This window comes from Delphinus delphis, chromosome 15, assembly GCF_949987515.2.
Source record: "Delphinus delphis chromosome 15, mDelDel1.2, whole genome shotgun sequence".
NCBI lineage: Eukaryota > Metazoa > Chordata > Mammalia > Artiodactyla > Delphinidae > Delphinus > Delphinus delphis.
In genome coordinates, this window is record NC_082697.1 from 24530467 (window position 1) to 24547779 (window position 17313).

The window sequence follows — 17313 nt, forward strand, 5'->3', positions numbered from 1 at the left end:
ATATGTTTGTTGGCAGTCTGTATATCCTGTGTGTGCTTTTTTTAATGAAATGTTTCCCATTAGAGTGGATTCTTTTTTTTTTTCAATTTATTTATTTTGCTTGCACCTGGTCTTGGTTGCAGAAGGTGGGCTCCTTAGTTATGCTCGAGATCTCTTTTGTTGTGGCATGAATGTGGGATCTAGTTCCCTGACCAGGGATTGAACCCGGGCCCCCTGAATTGGGAGCATGGAGTCTTAACCACTGTGACACCAGGGAAGTCCCTAATTTGTGTTTTCTTGATGCATAATGCTGTTAAGGATTTTTTCATATGTTAATTGTCCACCTGTGCATTTTCCTTTATGAAGTGCCTGTCTCAGTTTTTATCCCTTTTTCAATTGGGCTTGTTTGTCTTTTTATTATTGAGTAGGAGTTATTTATATACAAATCCTTTGTCCTGTATGTGTATTGTGAATATTTCCTAGCCTAAGGTTTGCCTATTCATTTTCTTATCAGTGTCTTTTGAAGAAAAAAATTTTTAAAATTTGAGGTAGGAATAATTTTAAATTTATGAAAAAATTGGGAAAAATAAAAATAGTTCAGAAATTGCCTATATTTCCTTTACCTATGTTTACCTGTTAACATTTTTATCCATTTGCTTTATCATTTTCACTGTCTGTGTCTCTCTACACAGTCACACAACACATCTTGCCACACACACACACATAAACACAGTTTTTTTCTGAAGAGTCTGAGAATAAGTTGGAAGCATCATGGTCCTTTACCTCCAAATACTTCAGAGTATATTTCCTAAGAATAAGGATATCCTATGACTTAACCACCCGATGTTGATCAACTTCAGCAAATTTAGCATTGATATGAAACTTTAGTCAATTGTCCATACTCCAATTTTTTTTTTGATTTATTTTTGGCTGCGTTGGGTCTTTGTTGCTGCGCATGGGCTTTCTCAAGTTGCCGCGAGCGGGGGCTACTCTTCGCTGCAGTGCACAGGCTTCTCGTTGCAGGGGCATCTCTGGTGGTGGAGCAGGGGCTCTAGGCACGCAGACTTCAGTAGTTACGGCATGCAGGCTCAGTAGTTCTGGCTTGCGGGCTCTAGAGTGCAGGCTCAGTAGTTGTGGCACACGGGCTTAGTTGCTCTGTAGCATGTGGGATCTTCCAGGACCAGGGATCGAACCCGTGTCCCCTGCATTGGCAGGTGGATTCTTAACCACTGTGCCACCAGGGAAGTCCCCATACTCTAATTTTGTTAATTGACCCAATAACGTCAATTACAGAATTTCCCCCACCTCTCACACAAGATCCAGTCTAAAGTCAGGCACTGCATTTTGTTGTCAAGTCTCTTTAGTCTTCTTTAATCTTGAACATTTTCACAGCCTTTCTTTGTCTTTTATGACATTGACATTTTAAAAAATAGAACATTCCAAAAAAACAGAAACAGTTTTCGTTTGTCTGATGTTTCCTTATAATTAGATTCAGGTTATGCATTTCTGATCAGAATACTACATAAAAGCTCTGTTCTCCTCAGAGTTTAATATCCATTAAGGCATACAATATCCATCTACCCATTATTTGTGATGTTGTGATCACCTGGTCAAGTTGTTTGATTTCTCTACTGTAGAGTTACTAATTTTTCCCTGATAACCAATAAACTATCTATGGGGACACACTTTAAGATCATGCAAGTATCCTGCACCTCATAAAAATTTGCTCCTAGATTTAATACTCATTGATATTCTTGCCTGAGCTGATCTTTGTTATGATGGCTGCAAAATATGACTTCACAACCTCAGTATTGCCTCTGTATTTAGCAGTAAGCACTAGACATTCTATTGTAAGCAACAGTATGTATGTATGTATAAATGTATGTATGTATCTATTTGCTATAAGTTGGGATTCATAGATTTCTATTTTTAATTGTGTATAATTTATTACTGTCTTTAATTATTTTGGTGCTAAAATTTCAAGACATTGTCATTATGAACTCCTTCAAGCTGGCTCTTTTGCCCTCAAGACACATGCCCATTCTTATTTTGAGTAATTCCTTACTTTATAGCATAACAAGATGTTCCAGGCTCGTCTTGTACCTCCTGTGCCCCAGGTCTGGAATCAACCATTTGCCCAAGGAGTCCTGGTTATACAAAAAAAAATTTTTTAAGTGAACATACAGTAAAATTGACTTTTTTTGTGTGTACAGTTCATTTTAACACATGTATAGATTCACGAACAGAATACAGAACAGTTCCATAACCCCAGAAAGTTCCCTCGTGCTGTTCCTTTGTAGTCCTACTCCCCACCCTGCCCTCATCACTAACTAACCCCTGGCAACCACTCTTTTTTTCTCTATCACTATAGTTTTTTGTCTTTTTGAAAATGTGATAAAAATGGAATAGTACAGTATGTAAGCTGCAACATCTGGGACAGGAGATTCCTTTCTGGCTTTTGACTATGAATGCAATGTCTTTAATAGTTATAGAAATATTGAGGTTATCTATTTCATCTTGAGTGACTTTTGTGATTTTCAAGGAATTAGTCCGTTTCATCTAAGTTTTTGAATGTATGTGCATAGTTGTTCACAGTCTTCCCTTATTATCTTTTTTTTAATTTTTATTTTTATTTTGGCTGTGTTGGGTCTTCATTGCTACTCACAGGCTTTCTCTAGATGTGGCAAGTGGGGGCTACTCTTCATTGCTGTGTATGGGCTTCTCATTGTGGTGGTTTCTCTTGTTGCAGAGCATGGGCTCTAGACGCATGGGCTTCACTAGTTGTGGCTCACAGGCTCTAGAGCACAGGCTCAGTACTTGTGGTGCATGGGCCTAGTTGCTCTGCGGTATGTGGGATCTTCCTGGACCAGGGAACGAACCTGTGTCCCCTGCATTGGCAGGCAGATTCTTAACCACTGTGCCACCAGGGAAGTCTCTCTTATTATCCTTTTTTTTTTTTTTTTTTTTTTTGTGGTTCACGGGCCTCTCACTGTTGTGGCCTCTCCCGTTGCGGAGCACAGGCTCCGGATGCGCGGGCTCAGCGGCCATGGCTCACGGGCCCAGCCGCTCCGTGGTATGTGGGATCTTCCCAGACCGGGGCACGAACCCGTGTCCCCTGCATCGGCAGGCAGACTCTCAACCACTGCGCCACCAGGGAAGCCCCTCTCTCTCTTATTAAGAGTGTATAATCACTTTCATTACTGCTAATGGTAATTTGTATCTTTTGTCTTTGTCGGTCTTGCTAGAAGTATATCAATTTTACTCATCTTTTCAAAGAAGTGCTTTCTTTTCCTTCTTTTTTTTTTTTTTCTGTTTTCAGTTTCATTGATTCCTCTCTTACCTTTATTATTTCCTTCCTCTACTTGCCTTGGATTTAGTTTGTTCATCTCTGATTTCTTAAAGTGAAAGCTTAGTTTATTCATTTGAGATTTTTCTCCTTTTCTAATATAAGCATTTGGTGCTAAATTTCCCTCTAAGCATTGCATTCTAAAATTTTTGATTTGTTGTATTATTTTTGTTCAGTAAAAATTTTTTATAATTTCAGCTGAGACTCTTTGATTTTTTTTGCTGTTGTTTTTATTAATTTTTATACTTTGACTTTTTGATTATTTAGAAACATGTTGTTTACTATCCAAATATTCGGAGATTTTCCTGTTATCTTTCTGGTTTTGATTTCTAGTCTAATTCCATTATGGTCCAAAAACATACTTTGCATGATATAAACTCTTTTAAATTTGCTAAGGTTAATTTTATAGCCCAGCATATGGCCTATCTTGATTATACTTTCCATGTATACCTGATTAATTTTTCCATGTACACTTGAAAAAAATATTTATTTTGCTGTTGTTAGATGGAGTAGTCTATAAATGTCAGTTAGATCCATTTGGTTGAGTTCTTCTATATGCTTACTAATTTTTGTCTAGTAGTTCTATCAATTACTGAGAAAGGAGTGCTGATACTTCAACTATAATTGTGGAGTCCCCCATTTTTCCTTTCAATTCTATCAGTTTTGCTTCATGTATTTTGAAACTCTTCTGTTAGATATATACACATTTAGGATTATTATATATTCTTGGTGAATTTACCCTTTATCATTATGTACTGACCCTCTTAATCCCTGGTAATTTTCTTTGTCCTGAGACTTTGTAGTTCTTAGTTATTATTTCTTCAAATAATAATTTGTCTCACTCCCTCTTGCAAGAGCACTGAATCACAACTAACTGCTGAACAATCATCGACAGGAATGCACTGGAACTCACCGAAAAAGATATCCCACATCCAAAGACAAAGGAGAAGATGCAATGAGATGGTAGGAGGGGCACAATCACAATAAAATCAAATTCCATAACCACTGGATGGATGACTCACAAACTGGAGAACAATTATACCACAGAAGTCCACCCACTGGAGTGAAGGTTCTGAGCCCCACATCAGGCTTCCCAACCTGGGGGTCCGACAACGGGAGGAGGAATTCCCAGAGTTGACTTTGAAGGCTAGCGGGATTTGATTGCAGGACTTCAACAGGACTCGGGGAAACATGGACTCCACTCTTGGAGGGAACACACAAAGTAGCATGTGCATCAGGACCCAGGGGAAGGAGCAGTGACCCCATACAACTGAACCAGACCTACCTGATAGGGTTGCAGGGTCTCCTGTAGAGGCAGGGGGTGGCTGTGGTCCACTGTGGGGACAAGGACACAGGCAGCAGAAGTTCTGAGAAGTACTCTTTGGCGTTAATCCTCCCAGAGTCCGCCATTAGCCCCACCAAAGAGCCAGGTAGGCTCCTGTGCTGGGTCACCTCAGGCCAAACAACCAATAGGGAGGGAACCCAGCCCCACCCATCAGCAGACAAGCAGATTAAAGTTTTACTGAGCTCTGCCCACCAGAGCAACACCCAGCTCTACCCACCACCAGTACCCCCATCAGGAAGCTTGCACAAGCCTCTTAGATAGCCTCATCCACCAGAAGGCAGACAGCAGAAGCAAGAAGAAATATAATTATGCAGTCTGTTGAACAAAAACCACATTCACAGAAAGATAGACAAAATGAAAAGGCAGAGGACTATGTACCAGATGAAGGAACAAGATAAAACCCCAGAAAAACAATGAAATGAATTAGAGATAGGCAACCTTCCAGAAAAAGAGTTCAGAATAATGATAGTGAAGATGATCCAGGCCATTGGAAAAAGAATGGAGGCAAAGATCAATAAGATGCAAGAAATGTTTAAAAAAGACCTAGAAGAATTAAAGAACAAACAGAGATGAACAATACAAAAACTGAAATGAAAAATGCACTAGAAGGAATCAATAGCAGAACACTTGAGGCAGAAGAACGGATACGTGACCTGGAAGACAGAAGGGTGGAGTTCACTGCTGTGGAAAAGAATAAAGAAAAAAGAATGAAAAGAAATAAAGACAACCAACGAGACCTCTGAGACAACATTAAACACACCAACATTCGCATTATAGGTCTCTCAGAAGGAGAAGAGAGAGAGAAAGGATCCAAGAGAATATTTGAAGAGACTATAGGCAAAAACTTCCCTAACATGGGAAAGGAAATACCCACCCAAGTCCAGAGAGCTCAGGGAGTCCCATGCAGGATAAACCCAAGGAGAAACAAGGCGAGACACACAGTAATCAAATTGACAAAAATTATTAAAAGCAACAAGGGAAAAATGACAAATAACATACAAGGGAACTCCCATAAGGTTAACAGCTGATTTCTCAGTAGAAACTCTATAAGCCAGAAGGGAGTGGCACCATATACTGAAAGTGATGAAAGGGAAGAACATACAACCAAGATTATTATACCCGGCAAGGATCTCATTCAGATTCGATAGAGAAATAAAAAGCTTTACAGACAAGCAAAAGCTAAGAGAATTCAGCACCACCAAACCAGCTCTACAATAAATGCTAAAGGAACTTCTCTAAGTGGGAAACACAACAAAAGAAAAGGACCTACAGAAACAAACCCATAACAATTAAGAAAATGGGAATAGGAACATACATATTGATAATTACTTTAAATGTGAATGGATTAAATGGTCCAACCAAAAGACACAGGCTCGCTGAATGGATACAAAAACAAGATCCATATATATGCTGTCTACAAGAGACCCACTTCAGACCTAAGGACACATACAGACTGAAAGTGAGGGGATGGAAAAAGATATTCCATGCAAATGGAAACCAAAAGAAAGCTGGAGTAGCAATACTCAGATAAAATAGACTTTAAAATAAAGAATGTTACAAGAGACAAGGAAGGACACTACATAATGATCAAGGGATCAATCCAAGAAGAAGATATAACAATTATAAATATATATGCACCCAACATAGGAGCACCTCAATACATAAGGCAACTGCTAACAACTATAAAAGAGGAAATTGACAGTAACTCAATAATAGTGGGGGATTTTAACACCTCACTTACACTGATGGACAGATCATCCAAACAGAAAATTAATAAGGAAACACAAGCTTTAAATGATACAATAGACCAGATAGATTTAATTGTTATTTATAGGACATTCCATCCGAAAACAGTAGATTACACTTTCTTCTGAAGTGCACACGGAACATTCTCCAGGATAGGTCACATCTTGGGTCAGAAATAAAGCCTCAGAAAATTTAAGAAAATTGAAATCATATCAAGCACCTTTTCAGACCACAATGCTATGAAATTAGAAGTCAATTACAGGGGAAAAAAACATGAAAAACACAAATACATGGAGGCTAAACAATACATTACTAAATAACCAGGAGATCACTGAAGAAATAAAAGAGGAAATCAAAACATACTTAGAGACAAATGACAATGAAAACATGACAATCCAAAACCTATGGGATGCAGCAAAAGCAGTTCTAAGAGGGAAGTTTATAGCAATTCAATCTCACCTCAAGAAACAAGAAAAATCTCAAATAAACAGTCTAACCTTACACCAAAAGGAACTAGAGAAAGAAGAACAAACAAAACCCAAAGTTAGTAGAAGAAAAGAAATCATAAAGATCAGAGCAGTAATAATTGAAATAAAAACAAAGAAAACAATAAAAAAGATCAATAAAACTAAAAGCTGATTCTTTGAGAAGATAAACAAAATTGATAAACCATTAGCCAGACTTATCAAGAAAATGAGGGAGAAGACTCAAATCAATAAAATTAGAAATGAAAAATGAGAAGTGCCAATGGACACTGCAGAAATACAAAGCATCATAAGAGACTACTACAAGCAACTCTATGCCAATAAAAGGGACAACCTGGAAGAAATGGAAAAATTCATAGGAAGGTGTAACGTTCCAAGACTGAACCAGGAAGAAATAGAAAATATGAACAGAACAATCACAAGTAATGAAATTGAAACTGTAATAAAAAATCTTCCAACAAACAGAAGTCCAGGACCAGATGGCTTCACAGTTGTATTCTACCAAACATTTAGAGACGAGTGAACACCATCCTTCTCAACTCTTCCAAAAAATTGCAGAGGAACGAACACTCCCAAACTCATTCTACGAGGCCACCATCAGCCTGATACCAAAACCAGACAAAGATACTACAAAAAAAGAAAATTATAGGCCAATATCACTGATAAATATAGTTGCAAAAAGTCTCAACAACATACTAGCAAACAGAATCCAACAATACATTAAAAGGATCATACACTATGATCAAGTGGGATTTATCCCAGGGATGCAAGATTCTTCAATATATGCAAATCAATCAATGTGATACACCATATTAACAAATTGAAGAATAAAAACCATATGATCATCTCAATAGATGCAGAAAAAGTTTATGACAAAATTCGGCATCCATTTATGATAAAAACTCTCCAGAAGTGGGCATAGAGGGAACCTACCTCAACATAATAAAGGCCATATATGACAAACCCACAGCAAACATCATTCTCAATGGTGAAAAACTGAAAGCATTTCCTCTAAGATCAGGAACAAGACAAGGATGTCCACTCTCACCACTATTATTCAACATAGTTTTGCAAGTCCTCGCCATGGCAGTCAGAGGAGAAAAAGAAATAAAAGGAATACAAATTTGAAAAGAAGAAGTAACACGTCACTGTTTGCAGATGACATGATACTATACATAGACAATCCTAAAGATGCTACCAGAAAACTACTAGAGCTAATCAATGAATCTGGTAAAGTTGCAGGATACAAAATTAATGCATAGAAATCCCTTGCATTCCTATACACTAATGATGAAAAATCTGAGAGAAAAATTAAGGAAACAATCCCATTCACCACTGCAACAAAAAGAATAAAAGACCTGGGAATAAACCTACCTCAGGAAGTAAAAAACCTGTACTGAGAAAACTATATGACACTGATGAAAGAAATCAAAGATGATACAAACAGATGGAGAGATATACCATGTTCTTGGATTGGAAGAATCAATATTTGAAAGTGACTATACTACCCAAAGCAATCTACAGATTCAGTGAAATCCCTATCAAATTACCAGTGGCATTTTTTTACAGATCTAGAACAAAAAAATCTTAAAATTTGTATGGAGACACAAAAGACCCCAACTAGCCAAAGCAATCTTGAGGGAAAAAAACAAAGCTGGAGGAATCAGACTCCCTGACTTCAGACTATACTACAAAGCTGCAGTAATCAAGACAATATGGTACTGGCACAAAAACAGAAATACAGATCAATGGAACAGGATAGAAAGACCAGAGATAAACGTACACATCTATGTTCAACTAATCTATGACACAGGAGGCAAGGATATACGATGGAGAAAAGACAGTCTCTTGAATAAGTGGTGCTGGGAAAACTGGACAGCTACATGTAAAAGAATGAAATTGGAACACTCCCTAACATCACACACAAAATAAACTCAAAATGGATTAAAGACCTAAATGTAAGACCAGACACTATAAAACTCTTAGAGGAAAACATAGGGAGAACACTCTTTGACATAAATCACAGCAAGATCCTTTTGACCCACCTCCTAGAGTAATGGAAATAAAAACAAAAATAAACAAATGGGACCTAATGAAACTTAAATGCTTTTGCACAGCAAAGGAAACTATAAACAAGATAAAAAGACAATCCTCAGAATGGGAGAAAGTATTTGCAAATGAAGCAACGGACAAAGGATTAATCTCCAAAATATATAAACAGCTCATGCAGCTCAATATCAAAAAACCAAACAACCCAATCAAGAAATGGGCAGAAGCCCTGAATAGACATTTCTCCAAAGAAGACATACAGATGGCCAAGAGGCACATGAAAACTTTTCAACATCACTACTTATCAGAGAAATGCAAATCAAAACTACAATGAGGTATTTTCTCACACTGGTTAGAATGGGCATCATCAGAAAATCTACAAACAACAAATGCTGGAGAGGGTGTGGAGAAATGGGAACACTCTTGCACTGTTGGTGGGATTGTAAATTGATACAGCCACTATGGAAAACAGTATGGATGTTCCCTTAAAAAACTAAAAATAGAATTACCATATGACCCAGCAATCCCACTACTGTGCACATACCCAGAGAAAACCATAATTCAAAAAGACACCTGCACCCCAATGTTCATTGCAGCACTATTTACAAAAGCCAGGACATGGAAACAACCTAAATGCCCATCAACAGAGGAGTGGATAAAGAAGATGTGGTACATATATACAATGGAATATTACTCAGCCATAAAAAGGAATGAAATTGGGTCATTTGTTGAGATATGGATGGACCTAGAGACTGTCATACAGAGTGAAGTAAGTCAGAAAGAGAAAAACAAATATCGTATATTAACACATATATGTGGAATCTAGAAAAATGGTACAGAAGAACCAGTTTGCAAGGCAGAAATAGAGACACAGATGTAGAAAACAAATGTATGGACACCAAGGGGGTAAGTCAGTGGGGGGGGGGGGGTGGGATAAACTGGAATATTGGGATTGATATGTATACACTGATGTGTATAAAATGGATAACTAATAAGAACCTGCTGTATAAAAAAATAAATTAAATAAAATTCAAAAAAAATAATTTGTCTGATATTTATATAAGCCACTGGGCTTTCTTTTGAGTAGTGTTTGTTATATCTTTTTTCTATCTTTTTACTTTTAATCATTATATTTGAAATGAGCTTTTTTTGTAGACAGCATATAGCTGGGCCATTTAAAAAATACATTCTGAGAAGCTCCGTTTTAATCGATACATTTGAACTTTATACATTTAATGTAATAATGAATATGTTCGGACTTAGATCTACCATTTAATATTTGTTTACTGCTTGTTTCCTCTCTTTTTGTCCCTCTCTTTCCCCTTCCCTGCCTTCTTTTGGGTAATTTTTTTCTAGTATCCATTTTATCTATTGTGGGCTTATTTTTTCTTTAACTCTATAGTTTTTGTGTATGTGCATGGTTGTTATAGGGATTACAGTATAAGTATTTAACTTTCACAGTGCATTTACAACTGGAGTTTTACCAGTTCAGCATAGAAACCTCACCACTATATTAGTCCCTTTACTCTCCCCCCTTTATGATGTGTTTGTCTTCTATATTACATATACATACAGAAAAAAACCTATCAGACAATATCATAATTTTTGCTTTCAACCATCAAACATTCTTTTAAACATCTTTATTGGAGTGTAATTGCTTTACATTGTTGTGTTAGTTTCTACTGTATAAAAAAGTGAATCAGCTATACATATACATATATCCCCATATCCCCTCCTTCTTGCGTCTCCCTCCCACCCACGCTATCCCACCTCTCTAGGTGGTCACAAAGCACCAAGCTGATATCCCTGTGCTATGCGGCTGCTTCCCACTAGCTATCTATTTTACATTTGGTAGTGTATATATGTCAGTGCCACTCTTTCACTTCATCCCAGCTTACCCTTCCCCCTCCCTGTGTCCTCAAGTCCATTCTCTATGTCGGCATCTTTTTTTTTTTTAACTGCCCAAAAGTTGAGCTTTATTCCCCATTGTGTTACTAAATGCTAATGATTCAGGCTCAATGATAGTATTTGCATATAAAATTATTTATAAATTTTTTCTGACTTGGGTAATATTGATGTAAAATATCTTATGGTGCTATGTTGGATTTCCCTGTAGAGTTGGTAAATGTCTTTATATTTCAAATATTTTTAAATATACTTCAAGTATCACATTTTATTTCAAGTCATAAACTTATTTGCTATCAATTTAGAAGAAGGAATACATGTTTCTCCTTTTTTTTTTTTTTTTTTTTTTGCGGTAGGCGGTCCTCTCACTGTTGCGGTCTCTCCCGTTGCGGAGCACAGGCTCCAGATGCGCAGGCTCAGAGGCCATGGCAGAAATATAAGAAGTATAATGGGATAATCAAAGATATTCACAAAATACATACACAAGAAGGTTTATCATAATATTAGCAGTTATCGACTCATGTGGTCATTACTATCTTGGCATGTTCTTTTTTTTTTTAATTTTTATTTTATATTGGAGTGTGGTTGATTAACCATGATGTGTTAGTTACAGGTATACAGCAAAGTGATTCAGTTATACCCATACAAGTATCCATTCATTTTCAAATTCTTTTCCCATTTAGGTTATTACAGAATATTGAGCCAAGTTCCCTGTGCTATACTGTAGGTCCTTGTTGGTTATCTATTTTAAAATATAGTTCTTGGCATGTTCTTACAGGCTGTCAAAATCATAAAGCACCTCATCTCTTTAATGTTTCTGCTTATGAAAATAATCCTTTGAAAGTGCTTGGCTGGTCATTCTCTCAAAATGACCCCTTCATTCTCAAAGGTCTTATTTGGACTAATTTTTAGCTGTGAAGCACTTCTTAGTTAATTGAAAAGGTAATTGAAAGTAAAAACCAAGTTTGAAGCCTACTTGTGAGGATATCTCATAATTACATTAAATCAACATGATTTTGAAAATTACCATCACAAAGACAATTCCTATGCCCATATATTACATTTTCTCAGAAGACAAAGAATTATTACTTGAAAATGAAAACCATAAGAAATCTCAAAAATACTATTTTAAACATGAAGGCAATGCTACTAGATATTTAAATTGTATTTAAAAAGGAGAAACAGGGGCTTCCCTGGTGGCACAGTGGTTGAGAGTCCGCCTGCCGATGCAGGGGACACGGGTTCGTGCCCCGGTCCGGGAAGATCCCACATGCCGCGGAGTGGCTAGGCCCGTGAGCCATGGCCGCTGAGCCTGTGCATCCGGAGCCTGTGCTCCGCAATGGGAGAGGCCACAGCAGTGAGAGGCCCGCGTACCGCAAAAAAAAAAAAAAAAAAAAAAAAAAAGTAAAAAAAAAAGTAAGTATTGCTATAATAAAAATAATACAAACTCATTATTCAAAAATATAAACATTGAAAGAAAAGTATAAATAACGAAATACATACCATCCCCAAATTTTACCAGTCTGAGCTATCACAGTTAGAGATATTTTCTATTCTTATGATAGCAAAATTTCATCATCCACTCAGCTTCATGCCCTGAAAGATGAAGAGCTGTGTATGATCTTTCTATCTAAGCTGCGGTCTCAAGTTGAACCCCAAGAACTTCTACTCACAGTGGTTTTACATTTGTAGTTTCCAGGCCTGCTCAACTTATGTATCAGCTAGCATAGCTCAGCATTGAAGGCTATTAGTAGGAATACTCAGGATTTAAAAGCAAATAATTTATTTTTTTTTTCTCAGTATTCTCTCTTTGGGGTGGGGTGGGGGTCGGAAGCTGTGCTACACGAAAATTCCACATATCATTTCTTTCTTTACTTTGGTGTTGCTTTTCAAGGTTTGGGGCACATGGTTAAGCTTTATTCCTTACTTCATTGCTACTGGAGAATTTATCACAACTGGTTTTATATTACATTATGTTGAACTCAATTTGAGGAGAAACCATTACAGATTTATCTAGGTGTGTACACATTAGGATGTCATATTCTAGCACTGTTTACCAACATCAAAAATCTTTTATCCAAGTGCATTTTATTTACATCATGCCAAGAATCCAAAAATTATCAATAATAGACATTACAAACTATCTGTCCCTGGCCCATGAAAACAATGGTAGTGTTTGAACAAACTATTACCCTAGTCAATTTTAAAAATATATCAAAGATGAGTTTATGCCAAAAACCTTATTTAAGTCAACACTTAGTCATTTCATTTATTTTTATTCTTACTTGCTGTCTGTTTAATTTTTTTTCTTGTGATGAAAACTCTTAGGATTTACTCTTTTAACAAACTTTCATATATAATATACAGCAGTGTTGATTATATTTAATCACATTGTATATTACATCCCTAGTACTTATGTATCTTACAACTGGAAGTTGTACATTTTGACTGTCTTCATCCAATTCTCATTTCTTCCCCCCACCTCTGATAACCAACCACAAATCTAATCTCTTTTTCTAAGAGTTTGCTTATGTTGGTTATTGTTTTTTTATTCCAGATGTATTTTATTTTTTAACATCTTTATTGGAGTATAATTGCTTTACAATGGTGTGTGTTAATTTCTGCTTTACAACAAAATGAATGAGATATACATATACTGACATCCCCATATCTCCTCCCTCTTTCATCTCTCTCCCACCCTCCCTATCCCACCCCTCTAGGTGGTCACAAAGCACCGAGCTGATCTCCCTGTTCTATGAGGCTGCTTCCCACTAGCTATCTATTTTACATTTGATAGCGTATATATGTCAGTGCCACTCTCTCACTTCATCCCAGATTACCCTTCCCCCTCCCTGTGTCCTCAAGTCCATTTTGTATGTCTCCGTCTTTATTATTGTCCAGCCCCTAGGTTCTTCAGAGCCATTTTTTTTTAAGATTCCGTATATATGTGTTAGCATACGGTATTTGTTTTTCTCTTTCTGACTTACTTCACTCTGTATGACTCTAGGTCCATCCACCTCACTACAAATAACTCAATTTTGTTTCTTTTTATGGCTGAGTAATATTCCATTGTATATATGTGCCACATCTTCTTTATCCATTCTTCTGTTGATGGACACTTAGGTTGCTTCCATGTCCTGGCTATTGTAAATAGTGCTGCAATGAACGTTGTGGTACATGACTCTTTTTGAATTATGGTTTTCTCAGAGTATATGGCCAGTAGTGGGATTGCTGGGTCATATGGTAGTTCTATTTTTCGATTTTTAAGGAACCTCCATACTGTTCTCCATAGTGGCTGTATCAATTTACATTCCCACCAATAGTGCAAGAGGGTTCCCTTTTCTCCACACCCTCTCCATCATTTATTGTTTGTAGATTGTTATTTTTTAAAAATATTTATTTATTTATTTGGTTGTGCTGGGTCTTAGTTGCAGCACGTGGGCTCCTTAGTTGCGGCAGGCAGGTTTCTTTGTTCTGGATCCAGGGCTCTTTAGTTGTGGCTCACCGGCTTCTTAGTTATGGCTTGTGGGCTCCTATGTTGTGGCTCACCAGCTCCTTAGTTGCAGCACGTGGGCTCCTTAGTTGTGGCATGCAAACTCTTAGTTGCAGTGTGCATATGGGATCTATTTCCCTGACCAGGGATTGAACCCAGGCCCCCTGCATGGGGAGCGCAGAGTCTTATCCACTGTGCCATGAGGGAAGTCCCTTCTTTGTTATCTTTTTTTTTTTTAACAGATCTTTATTGGAGTACAATTGCTTCACAATACCATGTTAATTTCTGTTCCACAACAAAACAAATCAGTCCTATGCATACACGTCTCCATATACCCTTCCTCTTGAGCCTCCCTCCCATCCTCCCTATCCCACCCCTCTAGGTCATCGCAAGCACCAAGCCGATCTCCCTGTGCTATGCTGCTGCTTCCCACCAGCCAACTATTTTACATTTGGTAGTGTATATATGTCGATGCTACTCTCACTTTGCCCCAGCTTTGCCTTCCCACCCCATGTCATCAAGTCCATTCTCTATGTCTACCTCTTTATTCCTGCTCTGCAACTAGGTTCATCAGTACCTTTTTTTTCTTTTTAGATTCCATATATATGTATTAGCATACAGTATTTGTTTTCTCTTTCTGACTTACTTCACTCTGTATGACAGAGTCTAGGTCCATCCACCTCACTACAAATAACTCAATTTTGTTTCTTTTTATGGCTGAGTAATATTCCATTGTAAATATGTGCCACATCTTCTTTATCCATTCATCTGTCAGTGGACATTTAGGTTGGTTCCATGTCCTGGCTATTGTAATTAGTGCTGCAATGAACATTACGGTGCACGTCTCTTTTTTTTTTTTGTGGTACATGGGCCTCTCACTGTTGTGGCCTCTCCCATTGCAGAGCACAGGCTCCGGACGTGCAGGCTCAGTGGCCATGGCTCACGGGCCCAGCTGCTCCGCGACATGTGGGATCCTCCCAGACTGGGGCACGAACCTACGTCCCCTGCATTGGCAGGCAGACCCTCAACCACTGTGCCACCAGGGAAGCCCCAACATGTCTCTTTTTGAATTACGGTTTTCTCAGGTTATATGCCCAGTAGTGGGATTGCTGGGTCATATGGTAGTTCTATTTTTAGTTTTTTAAGGAAACTCCATACTGTTTTCCATAGTGGTTGTATCAATTTATATTCCCACCAACAGTGTAGGAGAGTTCTCTTTTCAGCACACCCTTTCCAGCATTTGTTGTTTGTAGCTTTTTTGATAAAGGCCATTCTGACCAGCGTGAGGTGATACCTCATTGTAGTTTTGATTTGCATTTCTCTAATAGGGATGTTGAGCATCTTTTCTTGTGCCACTTGGCCATCTTATGTCTTCCTTGGTGAAATGTCTATTTAGGTCTTCCACCCTTTTTTTAACTGGATTGTTTTTTGGTTTGATATTGAGCTCCATGAGCTGTTTGTATATTTTGGAGACCAATCCTTTGTCTGTTGTTTCATTTGCAAATATCTCCTCCCATTCTGAGGGTTGTCTTTTTGTCTTGTTTATGGTTTCCTTTGCTGTGCAAAAGCTTTCAAGTTTAAGTAAGTCCCATTTGTTTATTTTTATTTCCATTACTCTAGGAGGTGGGTCAAAAAACATTTTGCTGTGGTTTATGTCAAAGAGTGTTCTGCCTATGTTTTTCTCTAAGAGTTTTATAGTGTCTGGTCTTACATTTAAGTTGTTAATCCATTTTGAGTTTATTTTTGTGTATGGTGTTAGGGAGTGTTCTAATTTCATTCTTTTACATGTAGCTGTCCAGTTCTCCCAGCACCACTTATTCAAGAGACTGTCTTTTCTCCATCATATATCCTTGCCTCCTTTGTCATAGATTAGTTGACCATAGGTGTGTACGATTATCTCTGGTCTTTCTATCCTGTTCCATGGATCTGTATTTCTGTTTTTGTGCCAGTACCATATTGTCTTGATTACTGCAGCTTTGTAGTATAGTCTGAAGTCAGGGAGTCTCATTCCTCCAGCTCTATTTTTTTCCCTCAAGATTGCTTTGGCTATTTGGGGTCTTTTGTGTCTCGATACAAATTTTAAGATATTTTGTTCTAGATCTGTAAAAAATGCCACTGGTAATTTGATAGGGATTTCACTGAATCTGTAGATTGCTTTGGGTAGTATAGTCATTTTCAAATATTGATTCTTCCAATCCACGAACATGGTATATCTCTCCATCTGTTTGTGTCATCTTTGATTTCTTTCATCAGTGTCATATAGTTTTCTCAGTACAGGTTTTTTACTTCCTGAGTAGGTTTATTCCTAGGTATTTTATTCTTTTTGTTGCAATGGTAAATGGGAGTGTTTCCTTAGTTTCTCTTTCAGATTGTTCATCATTAGTGTATAGGAATGCAAGAGAGTTCTGTGCATTAATTTTATATCCTCCTACTTTACTAAATTCGTTGATTAGCTCTAGTAGTTTTCTGGTAGTATCTTTAGGATTCTCTATGTATAGTATCAAGTCATCTGCAAAGAGTGACAGCTTTACTTCTTCTTTTCTGATTTGGATTCCTTTATTTCTTTTTCTTCTCTGATTGCCAGGGCTAAAACTTCCAAAACTATGTTGAATAACAGTGGTGAGAGTGGGCAACCTTGTCTTGTTCCTGATCTTAGAGGAAATGGTGTCAGTTTTTCACTATTGAGAATGATGTTGGCTGTGGGTTTGTCATATATGGCCTTTATTATGTTGAGGTAGGTTCCCTCTATGCCCATTTTCTGGAGAGTTTTTATCATAAATAGATTAATTTTGTCAAAAGCTTTTTTTGTGTGTGTGTGTTGAATTTTGTCAAAAGCTTTTTCTGCATCTATTGATTTGATCATATGGTTTTTATTCCTTAATTTGTTAATGTGGTGTATCGCATTGATTGATGTACGTATATTGAAGAATCCTTGCATCCCTGGGGTAAATCGCACTTGATCGTG

At 37.5% G+C, this 17313-nt stretch overlaps 1 protein-coding gene across 1 annotated transcript in view; it reads right to left on the reverse strand.

Annotated features, from left to right (window-relative positions):
* Positions 1 to 17313, reverse strand: part of ASIP (agouti signaling protein) — a 206795-nt gene that overhangs the window by 112163 nt on the left and 77319 nt on the right. The window contains exons 4-5 of the mRNA XM_060031035.1: positions 4611 to 4660; positions 2045 to 2126 (exon numbers count right to left, since the gene is read on the reverse strand). The gene's annotated coding sequence lies outside the window, so the exon portion shown is untranslated. The remainder of the gene's footprint in view (positions 1 to 2044; positions 2127 to 4610; positions 4661 to 17313) is intronic.